At 39.1% G+C, this 18,345-nt stretch overlaps 3 long non-coding RNA genes across 5 annotated transcripts; 2 read left to right on the forward strand and 1 right to left on the reverse strand.

The window, feature by feature from the left end:
• Positions 1–780: 780 nt before the first annotated feature.
• On the forward strand, positions 781–3,558 carry LOC309696878. 2 transcript variants are annotated; one of them, XR_014273687.1, is made up of 3 exons: positions 1,108–1,204; positions 2,014–2,263; positions 3,331–3,558. It is a non-coding gene; the product is annotated as an uncharacterized lncRNA (long non-coding RNA). The 2 variants fall into 2 exon arrangements; XR_014273686.1 differs by lacking the exon at positions 2,014–2,263 and having other exon boundaries at positions 781–1,204.
• Positions 3,559–10,584: 7,026 nt separating this feature from the next.
• LOC309696494 lies at positions 10,585–12,835 on the forward strand. Its single transcript, XR_014273515.1, has 3 exons — positions 10,585–11,621; positions 12,085–12,303; positions 12,507–12,835. It is a non-coding gene; the product is annotated as an uncharacterized lncRNA (long non-coding RNA).
• A 10-nt stretch (positions 12,836–12,845) lies between these two features.
• LOC309696495 lies at positions 12,846–14,081 on the reverse strand. 2 transcript variants are annotated; one of them, XR_014273516.1, is made up of 4 exons: positions 14,004–14,081; positions 13,788–13,840; positions 13,465–13,507; positions 12,846–13,194 (listed from the first exon to the last, which is right to left on the reverse strand). It is a non-coding gene; the product is annotated as an uncharacterized lncRNA (long non-coding RNA). The 2 variants fall into 2 exon arrangements; XR_014273517.1 differs by lacking the exon at positions 14,004–14,081 and having other exon boundaries at positions 13,788–13,877.
• Between the last annotated feature and the right edge of the window lie 4,264 nt (positions 14,082–18,345).

Raw genomic sequence — 18,345 nt, forward strand, 5'->3', positions numbered from 1 at the left:
ATAGAATGTCTCGACGCAGCTGCAAACATGGTTGAAAAGTCAAGTCAAGTGAACCAAAACTGCTTAAAATCTCTAAAAGCTATACTAAGAGGCATATTGTATTTTTGTTTTATAAAACATGCTATTACTAGGTGCAGAGGGATGTCATTGAGTAGGCTGGTGCATTTGATGAGTGACCTCACCTGACTCTTGTGTTGCAGTAAGGTGATTGCAACAAGTCTTTGGCTGTGTGCTGGCTTGTTGCTTCCTGTTTTGTCATTTTTTTATCTGTACAAACATAAATGCAGGGCTTGGTTTTGAGAATAACTGTGTTCTGTAAAAAAATTAGTCACTAAGGTCTTTTTGAAGCACTAAAGCAGCTGTATATTTGTGAGGAGTCACAATTTAATCACAAAGTTCACACCCCTCGAGAACAGTGGAACGCTTTTTACTTTCTTTTTTCTCTTTCTTTCCTCACCCCGCCTAAAAAGGCAGGGCTTATGGTTTTGCTTATATAGCTTCATTTCAAGTTCAACTCTGTTGAACAAACTGTCTGCCAGAAATGAAGGACTTCCTAAAAAACTTTCCCTTTAGGGAATTCAGTGTCTTTATCACCATCGTCGGCAGTTTTACTTATAATGTTTTACTTGACAGAGATGTGGTCTGCACTTGCATAGATGTCGATACAGACTGCTGGATATACCTTCTTCTGCCGGGGTTTATAATTTTTTTCTTAATACTTTGGACAGACAAGACATTACACAGAACCTGCAGCTACTATACATTTGTATGTTGCGAAAAACAACCTGATGAGCAGCAACATCAACGACCTGTTGAGCAGCAACATCAACGACCTGTTGAGCAGCAACATCAACGACGTGATGAGCAGCAACATCAACGACTTGTTGAGCAGCAACATCAACGACGTGATGAGCAGCAACATCAACGACCTGTTGAGCAGCAACATCAACGACGTGATAAGCAGCAAGATCAACAAAAGAATTCAAACCGCAGGGGAGCATTATGTGGTGTTTTCTGGAGTCGCATTATCAAGGCACTTTGTGTTGGTGTGCTGTGGGCTATTTCTGTGCTCATCGATGGAGACTGGTATGTTTGCTGTCAGAATGATCATTCTGAAAAGCAATCACAGTTAGCCTGCAAAGATAAAACCAACATGACAGCTGAAGAAAATGTGGACATCAATACCCTGAAAAACAAATCAAGAGTGAGTTTTTTTCTTACTTTATTCATATCTTATAACGCTGTTCTGTCACAGCAAACACTGTTGAAGTCCCAGCATCATCTCATTATAATAGATCAAGCTACAAAAGAAATATATAAGTAATTGAAATAGTCAACTGGTGTGACATTAAAAAGATATAAAAATCAGTGAATAATCAACAGTAATCCAATAATACCATGTATTTAATTCTAAAAAAAAGTGTCATAAATACTTTTACTTTACTATGTGTGTTAAGCCAAATTTTATTAGATTCTGAAAACACAACCTATGCACTGTTTTATCTACCTAAGTAAATTATAACTATTACTTGTGGGGGGGGGGGGGGGCTAAATATGTTATTTCCACTTTGCAAAATAAATATCCAGTGCAAAATCATTTTTAAATTTTTGTGGACCACATTTTGCAGAAGACTTTCAATAGGACATACTGTATGGCTGCAAAGGAGCCTGAACATCCCCGTCATCTCTGCTTACCGTTATGTAAAACTCACTAACACCACTGCAAGAAAGTCTAACAAGGGCATCTAAGTCACACTGACATTACAAACTCACATCATTGTAATGCCCATGATGTTGGTTGAGTTTCTCTGTGAAGCTATCTGGTTTTTAAGTGATGACATGATGAAACCTGCTTCCAAAAAATTTTTAGCATTCATCCTCCAGCTTCACTGTGTAGTGTTACCAACTCCTCAGTAAGGAAAATCGCTATTGGCTGTCCGAAAAGTCACCAGAAGTCGCTAAATGATGTCATCGCTTTTTGCATAATTGGTCCTGCCAATGTAATTGTAACAGATGCTGTAGGAGAGAGAAATAACATAGTGGAAGAGACATAAAGTGAGTAAAAATGTAGAGTTACTGCTGCTCCCGCCCTGCGTTGCAGCGGCTTCGCTCATGCGCAATTCATTTGCAGTCGTACGCGTACGGGTGAATATCTCCTGCTCTGACATCAGCTGGGGGCAACTGCTGCGTAAGGACTACCTGCTGCCTGTAAGCGTTTTGACATGGGCGAGGTGTCCACAGCAGCACCCGCTGCTTGTTAAAAGTAAGTAATACGTGCGTTCATGTAAAAAAGTCATCATAAGCCTCCAATAACACCAGAAAAAGTCGCCAGATTTGCTAGTCGCTTTTTAGAAAAAAGTCGCTAAGGAGGTCTGAAAACTCGCTAAATATAGCGACAAAGTCGCTAAGTTGGCAACATTGTCATTGTGCTAATGTGTTTATAGCTGTGCAGAAAGCCACCATGTAGCACATCATTATATAGCAGCTAGCCCAACTTCAGTAACCCTACAAACGTCACTGCTGTTTAGTTTTCTGTCTTCATTTATGTCAGAACTGATAGCAGAGCTGTATGTTTTAATTTTTCAGAAATCTCACAGTCAGAACATGGTATATCATGTTTAGGTGGAAACAATACAATACAAATACAGTACAACTTTATTTATATAAAACATTTAAAAACCAACGGTATATCAAAGTGATTCAAAATAAAACAGCAGGTTAAAACATGATTAATATAAGACCAAAGTACTGAATATGCTAACAGGTCAATGGCACTAATTACACAAGATTAAAAGTGAATATCAAATCAAACTTACTAAAAACATAGATAAAATAGGAATTAAGTATAAAATACAGGCATTAACTAACCAGGAAAGAAAGATTAAATAAGTGAGTTTTTAATCGTGATTTAAATAATTGGATGGAGTCAGACGCGCGAATAGCTATGGGAAGGTTGTTCCACCGGTTTAAGAAGCTAGCAAACTAACTTCCTGCTGGCTTCTAACTCCGTTAAAATTCATAAATTCTGTTTTCATGGATGCCTGGATGTAAGCTTGGTTACACCTGGTAGAGCAGCCACACTGATCATTTTATTAAAGATGAAAGAATTTAATCAGTTTGTAAACCTCAGTGATGCTGCAGTGTTTGTTTGACCTGGGACCTGAAGCAGAGTTTGGACCCAAAATGGCTAATGATGTCAGACTTAAAGACTGGATTTTCACACCATGACTAGACGTCAGGAAAATGGTCCCAGCCAATGATTATGCAAAGTAAAAATGTTTGCTGGATTCTTATTTTAATCGATCAGCTGATTTTTTGTTTCTTTTTCAGCTTTTTGGCTTCTCTGCGCTCTTGGTTATCATTGCTCTGGCAGCCCTGGTGTCACTATTTGACCGGATATGCTATTGCAGCAGAAGACAAGTCTATGACAGTATGATCCTGGAAGAAGGGGAAGTTGTACTGAAAGAGATTTTGAGAAAAGCAGCGAAAGATGAGTTAATTAAAATGATCTCTGAGAAAATAAATGGAAATGAGAATAGGAATGGAGGTGAAAATTTGTATGAAGAAAGAAGCAGAAATGGGGAAGGAAATGGAAACAGACATAGGAATGGGGGAGAGAATGGGAATGGGGGACAAGATGAAAATGAAGGGGGTGGACAAGAAAATGGGAATGGAGTAAGAAACGTAGGTGGAAATGAAAACGAAGAAGGAAATAGGAATGAAAATGTAGGTGGAAAGGGAAATGAAAATGCAGCTGGAAATGGCAATGGAGGTGGAAATGGATATAGAGAAGGAGGTGGAAATGAGAATGAAGGAGGAAAGGGAAATGGAGGAGGACATGGGAATAGAAATGAAAATGAGAATGAAGGAGTCAGACAAGGAAATGGGAATAGAGTAGGAAACGTCAATGTACATGGAGGTGGAAATGGGAGAGCAAATGAGAACAAAGGAGGAAATGTAGGGGGAAATGAGAATGAAGAAGGAAATAGGAATGAAAATGAAGGTGGAAATGGAAATGAAAATGCAGCTGGAAATGGCAATGGAGGTGCAAATGGAAATAGAAAAGAAGGTGGAAATGAGAATGAAGGAGGAAAGGGAAATGGAGGAGGAAATTGGAATAGAGATGAAAATGAGAATGAAGGAGGCAGACAAGGAAATGGGAATAGAGTAGGAAACGTCAATGTACATGGAGGTGGAAATGGGAGGGGAAATGAGAACAAAGGAGGAAATGTAGGGGGAAATGAGAATGAAGAACGAAATAGGAATGAAAATGAAGGTGGAAATGGAAATGAAAATGCAGCTGGAAATGGCAATGGAGGTGCAAATGGAAATAGAAAAGAAGGTGGAAATGAGAATGAAGGAGGAAAGGGAAATGGGGGAGGAAATGGGAATAGAAATGAAAATCAAGAAGCAAATGAAAATGGATGTGTAAATGAGAATGAAGGAGGTAGACAAGGAAATGGAAATGGAGTAGGAAATGTAGGTGGAAATGAGAATGAAGAAGGGAATAGAAATGAAAATGTAGGTGGAAATAGAAATGAGAATATACATGATAATGGCAACAGAGGAGGAAATGGAAATGAAAATGGGGATCGAAATATAAATGGAAATGGAAGTGGGAATGGGAATGAAGGAGGAAATAGGAATACGGGTGGAAATGGAAATGAGGATAAATGGATAGAATGTTTTGTTGTTGCTGCACAAATGGTTAAAAAGTCAAGCATACCAAAACTTTCCAAAGAACAAAGAAAGGAAATAAATAGTAGTACGGATCCACAGTGAGATCTGTAACAGCAGCAGAAGTGACTGACTGTCAACATCGTTTACAGCACAGTGCTGAAATTGCCTTGAACGGCAATTTAAAGTAATTTAAAAATCATAAAAACTCCACAAACTAATTCCACATGATTATTATTGTATTTTATATTTAAGTCTTTTTCTTATAAATGACTGTCCAACATTCAACTTATAGTTACATTAAAGTTGTTAAATGTGTAAGGAGATTATTTAGTGACTTTATATTTGTATTTTTTTGTATGGGATGGATTTGGACAAATATAATATAAATGTGTAGGCAGCACGGTGGCACGGTGGTTAGCACTGTTGCCTCACAGCAAGAAGGTCCTGAGTTCAATTCCAACATCAGGCCGGGGTCTTTCTGTGTGGAGTTTGCATGTTCTCCCCGTGTTTGCGTGGGTTCCCTCCGGGTACTCTGGCTTCCTCCCACCGTCCAAAGACATGCAGCTTGTGGGGATAGGTTAATTGGATAATCTAAATTGTCACTAGGTGTGAGTGTGAATGGTTTGTTGGCCCTGCGACAGACTGGCGACCTGTCCAGGGTGTACCCTGCCTCTCGCCCTATGACAGCTGGGATAGGCTCCAGCGCCCCCCGCGACCCTGAAAAGGATAAGCGAATGGATGGATGGATGGATGGATGGTGTTAGATTCTAATATTATTTTATGCCATGTTATACCCCTAATTAAAGATTGTGAATTATTATGTAGTTTTAGTTTGCATTATTCTCCTGAATTAGAAGAAGCTGATAACTATTGCATTAGTTAAACTGATTTGCATTACATTAAACTGCTGACTTGTTGTGAATGAATGATATTGTTTTATGATGCATTATACTGCTGAGTTATAAGAAATCTAATTTGTCTGAGTAGAAGAGAACAGAGTGTGCTGGAGTTTTCTGCCCCATTTCAGCAGGAGCAGATAAACAGGGAGCCAAGGTCGTAGCTTAGGCGCTGTGTGAGAGAAAGCATGTGAATGTTTAGGCTTTGTATGATAAGGTGGAGGCACCAGAGGTTATAAAAGTTTGAGCAATGCTCCACCATTTTGAGATTTTGAGGCTGTCTGCATCAGTGTCCATCTCCCACGTGTGTGATCATTAAATCATCGTTTGACTTAACCCGACCGGACCAGTGTTGTTATTGTGGTTTTTCTCTTGTCTCCATCCCCAATATTTTGAACCTTAACAATGGATAATATAAATGTTGCAAATAAGTAGAAAGAAAAGTGATGGTTCTCCTGTTCCTGCATGGTGCTGCCCTTAATGTTTGCAGGTAACTGCCATTTTGTGGCATTCATGTAAAAAGCTAGTTTGAGTCTCAGGCTACGTCCACATGTACACGGGTATTTTTGAAAACTGAGATTTTCCTTTTTCTTTCTTTCTTTCTTTAAATCCTGTCTGTGCATAAACGCCAAAAACTAAGGAAAACACTGCCAGGAACATGCCAAAGCAACAGGTGGCGATATATTCCTAACCCTGTAGAAATGTAATGTCGGTTGACGCATGCACTCTATATTCATATATTTCTTTAACACACATATTTACAATTGTCACAAGAGCAGTAAGCCAGATGCACAAAGCAGAACACCTTTTACTGTTTTACAAGAAAATCATTAGTACATCATTCATGTCAAAGTTTTTTACAGTGAATATGGTCGTGTTCTTGTGAGAAGTCATTATTCTAGAAGACCTTTTTTCTGAACAAACATGTTGACTCGTGATCTCCAATAAAAGAAATAAAAGCTTGGGAGTCCCTGTAGCAGCTTCAGTAACTAAGTCCAATAAATTATCTACATTTGTGATTTTTCTGCTTTGGAATTTTAGGATCTGTGCTGTGAAAAAAGCTTTAATATTTAAATCTGATCACTTTTTAATACTTGCTGTTGGTCTCTTTCACCTTTATGAGGTAATCACCAACATTTGTATGCTGCCTGCTCCATTCATGTCTCTGTATTTTTTGTGACTATTTTTTTTTTTGGGGGGGGGTTGCCACTATCTAGTCATTTACATGTGTTACGGCCCTGGGCCTTGGAGGGAGTGAGACTGCCTTTTTGTGTTCATGCAAATCCAATTGTGCCATGACTTGTGGATGATTGGCTGCTGGGAGTCCTGTGCCAGCCTTCTTTTATGCAGATCACAGTGTGCCAAACCTCGCGGATGATTGGCTGCCTGGAGATCCCATGACCACTCCAAGACCAACTGACTGGCTGATTGTCTGCACCTGGGAGTATAAAAGGCTGAAGATCCGTCACACTATGGGGAACTGCTGCTCTGAAGTGAACATGCAGTGGCCTCCTTTGCATGTGAATGTTGTTTGTTAAACCTGCTCGCTGGGTTAAACCTGATATACAGCTGACCTTAGTTTTATAAGAGTCTTGTGTTTGCTGGCTCACCTTAGTTAACCCTTAGCTTTTATTTGGTGTTCCGCCAGCTTACCTTAGTTAACCCTTAGTTTTTATTCTTGCCTGTTCTTTTCGTTGTGTATTAATTGTTTCCCCGGTGGTCTGTTGAACAGCCCCGACGGTTTTCGGTTTAATGTTTGTAATAAAACCCTTTATTAACTCAGATTTCGTGAGAGGGCTTGTGTATGTTTCTCCCCTCCTGTCGCCTAGCAGAGGGGGTCGTAACAACATGTCTTGCTTGATTGATGTCATTTCTTTGTCATTTATTTCTCTTTGATTTTTTTTCCCCTTTAAATTGCGATTTTGTGTCTCTGTCTTCACTTTTCTTTGTCGTTGATTTGTTTGCCTTTCTGTTTTCTTCATTTCTTTGTGGTCACTTTGTTGATAGGGCACTGGAAAAAAAATCAACAAATAATAAGTAAGTGACTTGGTGGGAATGAGGATTAGTGTGAAATTCATCTAGTCTTAAGGTCTCTTTAAATTTAAAAAGAATATTAAACAATTAATATGAAACCTTATCTCAAGAACTTTAGTTGAGCTGCTTATTTTAAAATAAGTGAATTCAGATGCATGAAATCAGATGATTGTTTCTCAAAATAATATTTATCTGTGTTTAAATAACAATAAATAACAGATTGTCAGATCAATTGAAATGACAGGGCAAAGAAATTGTTGAGCTCTTCTTTTAGTATGTGGCTGTTGTCAGGGGTTTGGGGTCCCTGGCCTTGGCAGATGGTGAATAATCATTTGGATGTTATTAAAAACAGTACCTTAATCTGCAGCATTCAGGCTTCTATTTTTCTCTTGTTTTTCTCTTGCTTCACTCTGGCGTCTCCTGCTGGATTAAGCCTCAAAGTGTAGGTGTATTTTCCTCACCAACCAGGAAACTTTGCTTCTTTTTATTTATTTGTTTATTTAATGTTTTGGGCTAAATCAACAAACAAATAGTAGGCTCTTCTTACTCCAGGTTTTGGAGCAGCATGTGTTCCCATCTACACATTAACCCACCTATTTCAGTAAATAATGGCAAACAACATTCTATGTGTGATCCAGTGGCCTTGCTGCTGTCCTCACTTTTGTCCACTGAAACATTTAGCACATGATAAAATGGAACAATGTGGCAAAGGAGGCACAGAATTGATCAGCTAAAATCAAATATAAAGCAAAAAACATTCCTTGCAAACACCAGTTGGCCTCCTTATTTAAAAGACTGTTAAAAGAAGAGCTGGTGTCTCATAATAACAAACATGCTTCTGTTTTTCAGAATCAGAATACTTAAATAATCCCTGTGTTGTCTTCGTAGCGCTTGTTAAAAATAACACAGCATCCACTTATGCCAGACCAGTCTTCTTTTATGTGCTCCCCTGGAGGCGTTCATGAGCTTTCTTAAATACACTTCCCCCTGCTGGAAAACCCTATCATTACACGAACATCTACATAACAACACATCCCCTTTTCTCTGAATTATATACAACATAGGTCTTATAAACTAACATATACGCATAATATTTTTTTTCATTAATATTTTTTCAGTTTTTTTAAACACCATCAGAATATAGGATAAAACAAATCTAGTTCACTAGTTTTACAGATTAAGCCTAACTGGTCTTTTGACCTTACGCTCTGACCTCCTCAATACAGGTTCTGAAACAACTTCATTTTTCTCTACATTCTCACATCCATTTGATGGTTTCAAATCAGACACTGTCTCTGCATGTGACACATCAACATTTTCATCTTCCTCACCACATTGTTCCTCCTGAAATGTCTCTTTAGTCTTCAGTAAGTTGTGACGGTTCCTTCTGAACACATGACCTTCTTCAGTTCTTACGTCATATGATCTCGGACCTGCTTCCAGAAGAACAATGGCTTTCCTGCTCCATGCATTCTGATCTTGGATTCTCACTACATCGTCCTTTTCAAGCAATCCAAGTGCTTTTGTTCCCTTGTCATATTGCTGTTTTTGTTTCCATTTCAGATTCTCTTGCTTTTTTGTAATTACTTCACTCTGTTTGCTTTCTGCATAGCAGGGCAAAGTTGTGTGTAGCTTACGACTCATCAGCAGTTCTGCAGGGGATAAACCACAGTCAAGAGGAGCAGTCCTGTAGCTCAGCAGGGCTAAATAAGGATCTGATTGACTGTCTGTAGCCTTCTTCAGAAGCTGCTTGATCATATGCACTCCTTTTTCAGCCTTGCCATTTGCCTGTGGATGTTGAGGACTCGATGTGACATGTTTAAAGCCATATTCTCTTGCAAAATTCTGCCATCCTTTGCAATTATAGCAAGGACCATTGTCACTAATGACAGTTTCTGGTATTCCATGCCTGGAAAAGATGGTCTTCACTGTCTCTCGCCCTCCTTTTACACTTTTCTATTCCCAGATGTCCCTCATGTATTCTTTGAAGTATCACTTGTCTCAGACTATGTGGTATCACAATCCTATTGCCTCTCAACAGCAGTCCATTTACCACGCTAAGCTCTGATCTAACATGATAATACTTTGAACAGGACCCTTTGGGCCAGTCTCCTTGGATATTTCCCATCATTGTTTGCAGCTCCCTGTCTGCAGCCGTCTCCTCACATACTTGTTTTATCTTTGCGTCAGACACTGACAGAGACTCCACTATCATGTTAACATGATCATCTACTTCTTTCTCAGTGGAGCTTGCGTGACACACCTGTGATGCTCGCAACAGTGCATCTGCTAAAGCTAAATGCTTGCCTGGTGTGTATATCAAGTCAAAGCTGTACCTCTGCAGTTTCATCATGAGACGTTGAATCCTCGGCGACATCTCATTCAGATTTTTCTTAATGATTGACACAAGAGGACGATGATCTGTCTCAACTGTAAAGGTAGGAAGACCATAAACATAAGTGAAAAATATCAAGTCCATATGCCAGCCCAAGACATTCTTTCTCAATCTGAGCATATTGGGTTAGTCATGGATCTAAAAGCATAAGAAACTGGTTTCCAGCTCCCCTCTTCAGTTTGAAGTAAAACAGCTCCAAGCCCATCCTTTGAGGCATCTGTTGAGATTTTCAGACTCTTAGTTGGATCCTAATATGCAAACACTGGGTGCGTTGTCAGTGTGGTTTTTAAATCATTCCATTCTTGTTCATGCCTCGCTGTCCATTTAAATTCTATGGAATCACGAAGTAACTCCCTTAGTGCTGATGTTCTCACTGACAAGTTAGGTATGAATTTTCCAACAAAGTTTATCATTCCCATCACTCTGAGCACACTTCTCTTATCTGTCGGGCGTGGCATTGTTGCAATGGCTTTTATTTTCCTTTCATCTGGCTCAATACCTCCAGCAGAGAATTTGTCTCCCAAAAATGTTATTTCCTTTACACCAAAATGACACTTGTACGGTGGCCCTGAAGTGCAAATCACACCAACAAATTGCTAAACACAACAACAAAATCGAGAAACAAAAAAACAAATGGAGAATCACAAAAACAAAATTGAGAAGCACAAAAACAAAACTGAGAATCACAAAAACAAATCAAGAAGCACAAAAACAAAAGAAGAATCACAAAAACTAATTGAGAAGCACAATTACATTAAGAAAACCGGAAAGGGTAGGTACCAGTCGGCAACAGGAGACATCACTGATTGGACGTCCGCGCTGTTCATCTTTGGAACCGGAAGTTACTCTGCCTGTGGCGCATTTTTTTCAAACATGAACATTAGCGGTGACCCAAACATAGCTGTCGCTATTCGAGAATATTTTGATTCAGGACATACATACGAGGTGATACTGGATATGCTCAAGTGTAATCGTGACATTTCAATTAGTATGCGTACACTGAAAACGCATTTAAAAGAATCTGGACTGTACAGACGAGGCAACTATTCTCCACTTCCTGAGGTGAGGCGTGCCATTTTGGCCGAGCTTCGAGGACCAGGACAATTGTTTGGATATCGGACCATGTGGCAAGTTCTCAAACAAAAACACAAGCTGCGTGTCAAGCGTGATGTAGTTATGAGGCTGTTGAGACAACTAAATCCTCAAGGAATCGCTTTGAGAACTCGAAGGAGGTTCACAAGACGCACGTATCACTCCATGGGGCCCAATTACATATGGCATGTAGATGGCTATGATAAACTGAAACCCTTTGGCTTGGCCCTGTCAGGATGTATAGATGGCTTTTCAAGAAGACTGATGTGGCTTGTGTGTGGAGCAACAAACAACAACCCGGCTGTTATAGCTCACAATTATATAAACTGTGTAAAGAGTCTTGGTGTGATACCAATGAGATTACGAACAGACTTCGGGACTAAGAATGGGACTATGGCAGCAATACAGTGTACCCTCCGTCACGCGCACACGGACTATTATGCTGGATCGTCAAGCCACAGTTACGGATCATCTACTGGGAATCAGCGCATCGAGTCATGGTGGTCTTATTTCAGAAGAGGAAGGTGGGTACATTTGTGTCTGGTAGGTGTAAGCTACAGTGAAAGCTGATCAGATTGGTTTTTTTTACATGCATTTAAGAAAATAGAGTAGCATCCTGCTGGACGTGTTGAAAAGTTGGATGAGATAGACGTTAACAGCCGTCACTTTATTGCAGGAACTCAAAATGGTCACTGTCAGCTGTTGTGCCGAAATGAGCATGCTTGCCTAGATTTAACGACGCCAATACAAAATGAAAAACTCAGACCAAACTCTCCACTCCTCACAATCAACACACAGAAAAGAATACAGCATTTTTAACAAGAACATTACTGCAGGGTCGCTACAATATTTATGGAAAACTAATATGCATTACTTTGTTTGACATCCATTTGTGGCATGTTTTAAATGGGACCAAAATGTAACAAACCCTATAAAATGACCAAGAACAAAGCTAAATTGATTCTTAAATATTAATTATATACCCAGGTCTCAGTTTTGGATGGACTTGTTTGGAGACCTAAGAGACTCTGGAAACTTAAATGGAAGCCACGAACACCAATGCTTGCTGAGATTCTGCTTCAGAGGGGTTCTACAGAAAGACCTGGATGAATGCAAAGACCTCTGGAACAAACACAGGATCCGGCCAAGCAGACTTGCATCGTGTCCAGGGGGGATTCCAAACGAACTCTATCTCTTGCCTCACAGGTATTTGAGTTCTTAACAAAATGAATTAACCTTTTGCATCAAACTAAATGCAAGGTGTTGTTATTGCTTAAGTTGGTTAATATATATTCATAATTTTACACAAGTATGATAGAGCAGTTTATAACATGTCACTGCATGCGTTGATTTATATAGTTCCATATTGTCAGCAAAAAATCCTTCACTGTTCTATTTTCATTTTGCAGATATGGTTAAAGAGACTGTGGATTTGCTGTTGAGGAGAGGGAACTGGATGTGTTTCCCGAGGAGGGGCTACTGGTTGGATTGTGTGGTGATCCAAACATTGAGGAATATTTACAACAGGCTGTACAACAAAACACACTGCAGCAGCCACAAGACTGGGAATCGGCCACAGAACTGTATTTGGCCCTGAAGGACATAGCTGGGTTTTAGATACCAACTGAACTTCAGTTTGTAATGACATTTGTCAGAGTTACTCTGACGAAGACACACACTGTGTCGAAACGTTAGTTTCTTTCCTTTTTTTGCACCTAATAAAACCTTTGGACTTGAGTGCTCCAGCCCTTCTGTTTTTCCTTCATTTTTTAATGTTAGTAGTGTTTCCTTTCCCTCTTGCTAAATTGAATATAATATTGTTCATAATATACAGCAACTGGCATGAATTTAAATATTAACATTTAACCACAAGGAAACATTTACAATTTTCTTTAATAAAACCATTTACAAATAGTGTCCAGCATTTCTGTCACTTTTCCAACATACACAATATTAAGAAAAAACAACTAAATGTTTAACAATATGGAAGTCCTGTGGTCAAATTTGTGTACTGCAGTCTATCTTTATAAACAAACGAGTGACTCTCCCTCCTCCCGTTCCATGAGTTTCATGGCTACGGATCAGCGCCAGAAGATTCTAGATGACAAAGACGAGTCATACACAGTTAGTTTCAATGTAACCTTCCTTCCAACATGATTGAGACATTAGACTGCTTTGTGATTATTTCACTTGGTGTACCTTTAAGGGGTGGATGTTATAATCTATTGATAGTATGAAAATTGATGTGAAATGCATTGTATAATAACAATGAATGTAATAAGCAAACAGTGAATCGTCATCTAATTGCAAAGTAAAGGCGGTGGAGATTGTCTGCTGCAATGTTTTACTAATAAAATAGTTTTTTACCTGTTGTACTTCATTAGCAAGCACAAGATCCCCAGCACCCTTCCTTAGAGAACAAAGAAAAGCATTATTGTTGTGTACTGTGAAAATATTAATTGACACTTTGAAAATATTTAAGCATCTTGATTAACAAACAAGCAATACAAGTATTATGTAGTCCATGTTCCAAAAACCATATACAGAATGAATGACTGTGTGTTATACTTGTATAACTATGCATGTGACAAATAAAGAACCTTGAACCTTGACAAAAGTGTATATCTCATTAATACAAAAGTTTAGGCAAAAAACAGTAAAAGATTACATGTTCTTAAAATATCACTTACTCATATTCTGCCGCTTTCTGTAAAGGACTGCTTTCATGTTGAAGTTCCCATGGCTGAAACAAACAAACACACGCACGCACGCGAGCGAGCACGCACGCACGCACACACACACAAAATGTATTTCACATATAACTATTAACTGTTTTACTGAACTGAGGCAAATGGTGGTGGCTAAACAACAAGAAAACTCTATAAAAAATTTTAAATTGTACTTACCAGTGTATCAGCAAGATCAAACTCAAGAGGGCCTTTTAATAACAATCTCGGGGTCAGAGTCAGACAAGTCTGAGTTTTCTCCAACTACAAAACATGAAAACAAATCAAGCTAAGCAAACTAAATTCATACTAATGTATGAAACTTTATGATCATGAATAATAGATTAATACGAAAGGCATAAAGTTAGCATTTAAAAATCGTGACTCAGTAGATCCAAAAATGGCTGAATTTCATGTTTCCAGGAAGAAACATAACATATACAAGCTAATTTAGGCAGCAATGGTGGCAGAGGAGTTAAAAGCCTGCCCTGTAATCAAAAGGTTGAAGGTTTGAGCCCTGCTCAGTCTGTCGCAGTCGTTGTGTCCTTGGGCAAGACACTTCACCCTCCATGCCAGGTGGTGGTAGTGGGAGGGATAGGTGGCATCTGTGTACAGCAGCCTTGCTTCAGTCAGTGAGTCCCAGGACAGTTGTGTCCACATTGTAGCTAATCACCAGCAGTGTGTGAATGTGTATGGGTGAATGACTGGTTTTGTTGTGAAGTGTCTTGGGGGGGTTGTAGAACCCTAGAAGTTGCTATATCAAATACAGGCCATTCACTATTTTAATGTAGGTATGCTATTGACTTGCGTGCTTTATGCGTAATGTTATCATTTCACAATTTCAAAATTAGCAGTTGTTGAAACTAGAGCAGGGCGATATGGCCAAAAATATTTATCACGATATATATTTGAAAATTTGCGATAACGATATAACTGACGATATAATTGATGCGAGACAAAATACAACTCCACAACATTACTAGCGCAAAAAGACAACCTTCCATTTATTTTCACTTAAACAAGAAGCTGGTTTTTATGTACATTAAAGCTTTATAAAAATGTAACAGTGCAAATGCAAATTCCTTGCTGAAAGTTTAACCAAAAGGCATTTCCAGTAGAAATGGGCTGACATATCCTGAGCATAACTATGTATAATATCCACTGAAGTTAAAAATAGGTGCTTTGCAACATTAAACTGCAGTGTGCAGTACGTATTTTTCGGACCATAAGGTGCACGGGATTATAAGGCACATTAAGCGAAACAAAGCAGTCAGATAAATCAAACTTTATTAAACTCATTCTTCTTGCTTCCTCCAATTCTGTACCATTGATTCATTAATGTTGAATTCTCTGGCAGCTGCTCTATTCCCATGTTGTTGCAGTATATTAATGACTAACCTCGTATTGTGGATGGATTATCTCAGTTGTTCTCCTGACTGAAGTTTGGTCCGTTTACAGCATCCTGCCATGCGATTGCATTTGTCTCTAACCATGAGGAACCTTAACGTTAACTTTTATAAGTGGAAAAGTGTTAGTGTTCGTCCTCCAGCTTCACTGTTTATGTTATGCTAACATAGCTGTGTCGCTAGCGATCACGATGAGCACATCATTATATACCAGCTAGCCCAACTTCAGTAACCCTACAAACGTCACTGCTGTTTAGTTTTCTGTCTTCATTTATGTTGGAAGTGATAGCAGAGCTGTACGTTTGATTTTTTTCAGAAATCTCTCAGTGAGAACATGCTATATCATGCTTAGGTAACTAGCGAAACTAGCGAGCTAACTTCCGCTAGCTTCCTGCTAGCTTCTAACTCCATTAAATGTAATACATTTTGTTTTCATGGATGCCTGGAAGTTAAACTTCATAGTTACACCTGGTAAAGCAGCAATGCTGATCGTTTTATTAAAGATGAAAGAATTTAGACAGTTTTTAACTCTTAGTGATGCTGCAGTGTTCGTTTGACCTGAAATATATGGAGTTTAGGACCCAGATTACTCCCAGATTTAAGAGCATCTTAGTCCGACAAATACGACAATAATGATGGCCGCTTGCATGTTCTGCAAAAAAATGTGCTTTGTCGTGTATCTGACGGACAAACACCAAACCAGTTCCACATCACGGAAGTTGCACCATTTTTACAAACCAATTCTGGTTCATCTGTTTCACTCAACAATCGGCCATGTGCGTATGAAAACAAAGGCACTGCGCATGCGCGTTTTACTCATATTCTATCGCGATATTTCATTTTCCTATCGTTGCCTAACATTATACCGGTATTACCGTGAACGGTATAATATGGCCCAGCCCTAGTTGAAACTAAGGGAATGTGTGTCAAAATCAAAACAAACATTAGCAGCTTACCATCTTCAAAGTCACTCTTCAAGCAGATGAAAACAGTGATTCTTTGATAAGGCTTGCCAACTTCAGCCTTATAAGCCTCAAGTGTAAATGGTCTTTGTGTTCCAGGGACAGTAATGACCTCAGTGCCATCCGGATACAGAAGGAGGAAAGGTCCATCTTTTAGATCTTTGTTAAAGTCCTTCATTTTTTTAACAGCTTGATTGAGCAGACTTGTGGCAGTAGCGTCAGGGTCTGTTGTTAGGAAAATAGTTTTTCCACGGTATGGCTTCAAACCACCCTTTTTTATGGTCATCAAGCCGACATTTATCTGTAAGGAAAAACACATGAACAATGGGCCAAGTAGATACTAATATGACTCTAAGCAGATCTATTCAGACTTGAATATTTATTAACTGCTAAAGAGGGATCTTCCTGACAACCTAAATGTACAATTACTCGTAAACAATTGTTCTTATTCTGGATAGCTTTACTACACTGAACATTTTTTACACAACTCCCCTAAGGAATAACAAAAGAATGTCATTAGAAAATTAACCTCAACTTGTTTTCAGACTGAGCTAGCCAAACTACCTGAACCTTTCTTTTTTCCTTTTTCTTTAAGCCCTTCCTCCCTTCAGAAAACGTTTGCCTCTCTTCATTTTTCTTTTTTCTGTATTCTATGAAGGTGCTGAAGGTTGGAGTCGGGCAGTTTGAGATAGTCTGTGATGCTAAAGGGAAACAAAGGAAAAATGTACTACAATGTCACACATTAAAGACATTCATTCATGTAACAGTCCATTGTCCACACAACACGCAAATAAGGACAACGCTGAATAATCTCACTAGAAAATTTCTACCAAGGAATGAGAATGCAACTGATACTATTGACCAATACAATTCTACACCAGTAAGTTTTAATGTATAGACACATAATAGGGTTAGTTCCTAAAGTTAACCAAACATAATAAATGAACTAATTTATTATCGTTTCAGTTGTGGAAATGCTCAGAGGACTGTTCCACGAAGCAAGCTAATCCCAAAAGCCAGGCTCACTCTGAAAATCCAGGCTCGATTGCCCCAAATTCGGTTCCAGGAACGAGGCTAACCTGTGTTCCAGATCTACTGGCGTTTAGATCAACTGGCGTTGGTCGAACAGATGTGTGGCAGTCTTGCGTTTCAGGAGCTGCTACCGACAAACCAGCAAAAAAACACTAAATGTGTCATCTGTGACACTTGTGAGGTTGTCTCAAACACACTCCGTCAGTCTTGATGCTGTTGAACAACAAAATGTTTAAAAATGTGGCGAGTTTACCTGGTGATATCCTCGTGCGCGACGCGATCGCGAAAACAGCAAACAAGTAACACCACGCCGATGTTGTTCACAGGACAGCAAGAGTAAACGATCGGGAGACTCTTGTCGTCGTTATCGTTCCCCTCGCACGGTTTATTTCTCCGAATTCAGCGTTTTTGCTTCACAACTACAGCGAGCAGTTTACTTTGTGCACTAACATGGAGTCGAGTCAACCAGCGCCACCTCTGGCCACGTGCCACAGCCTACAGCCAGATCAACCTGTGACACACATCTGCACCACGTTTGAATTCGTGTCATGCACATTTGTACCTTTCAATTGTGTCTGTTTGTGCGTCATGCAAATAAACCTTTGGAAAGAATGAAATGATATCATATATTCCTTATTGGCCTACATTTGTACAAAATTCCAAATTATATACACAAAGTCATAGAAATCACCACTCCAATTGGTCATCATGATTTTAATATTCTCTTTTTCCATAACAATGAAATACGCCTTGGACAAATATGACACATCAATATTTCATTAGTGTTGTCACATCACATCCTGTAAGCATCGTCTGTCTATGTCTTTTCCCTGAAAATGAATATTTCCAGCCAATATAGACAATTCATCAACATGGCTGGAGTTATATACAGTCTGTATAAGTGTGGTTAATCTAATGAAGATTTGTAAGGAGACGGCAGTTACTGTGAATTCACAGCAGTTACACAGTGATTAGTAATAAACAGCCAGTGAGAGTGAGTGGATATGACTGTTCCCACCACTAACACATGACCATAGGCCACTACTAGATTAACTTGTGACACATCTGCACCTGCTGCTATGATCACATTGAGTAGAGGCTGAGTGGCTGCACTTACCCCTG

Source organism: Aulonocara stuartgranti (genome assembly GCF_965226115.1).
Source record: "Aulonocara stuartgranti genome assembly, chromosome: 20".
Taxonomy (NCBI): domain Eukaryota; kingdom Metazoa; phylum Chordata; class Actinopteri; order Cichliformes; family Cichlidae; genus Aulonocara; species Aulonocara stuartgranti.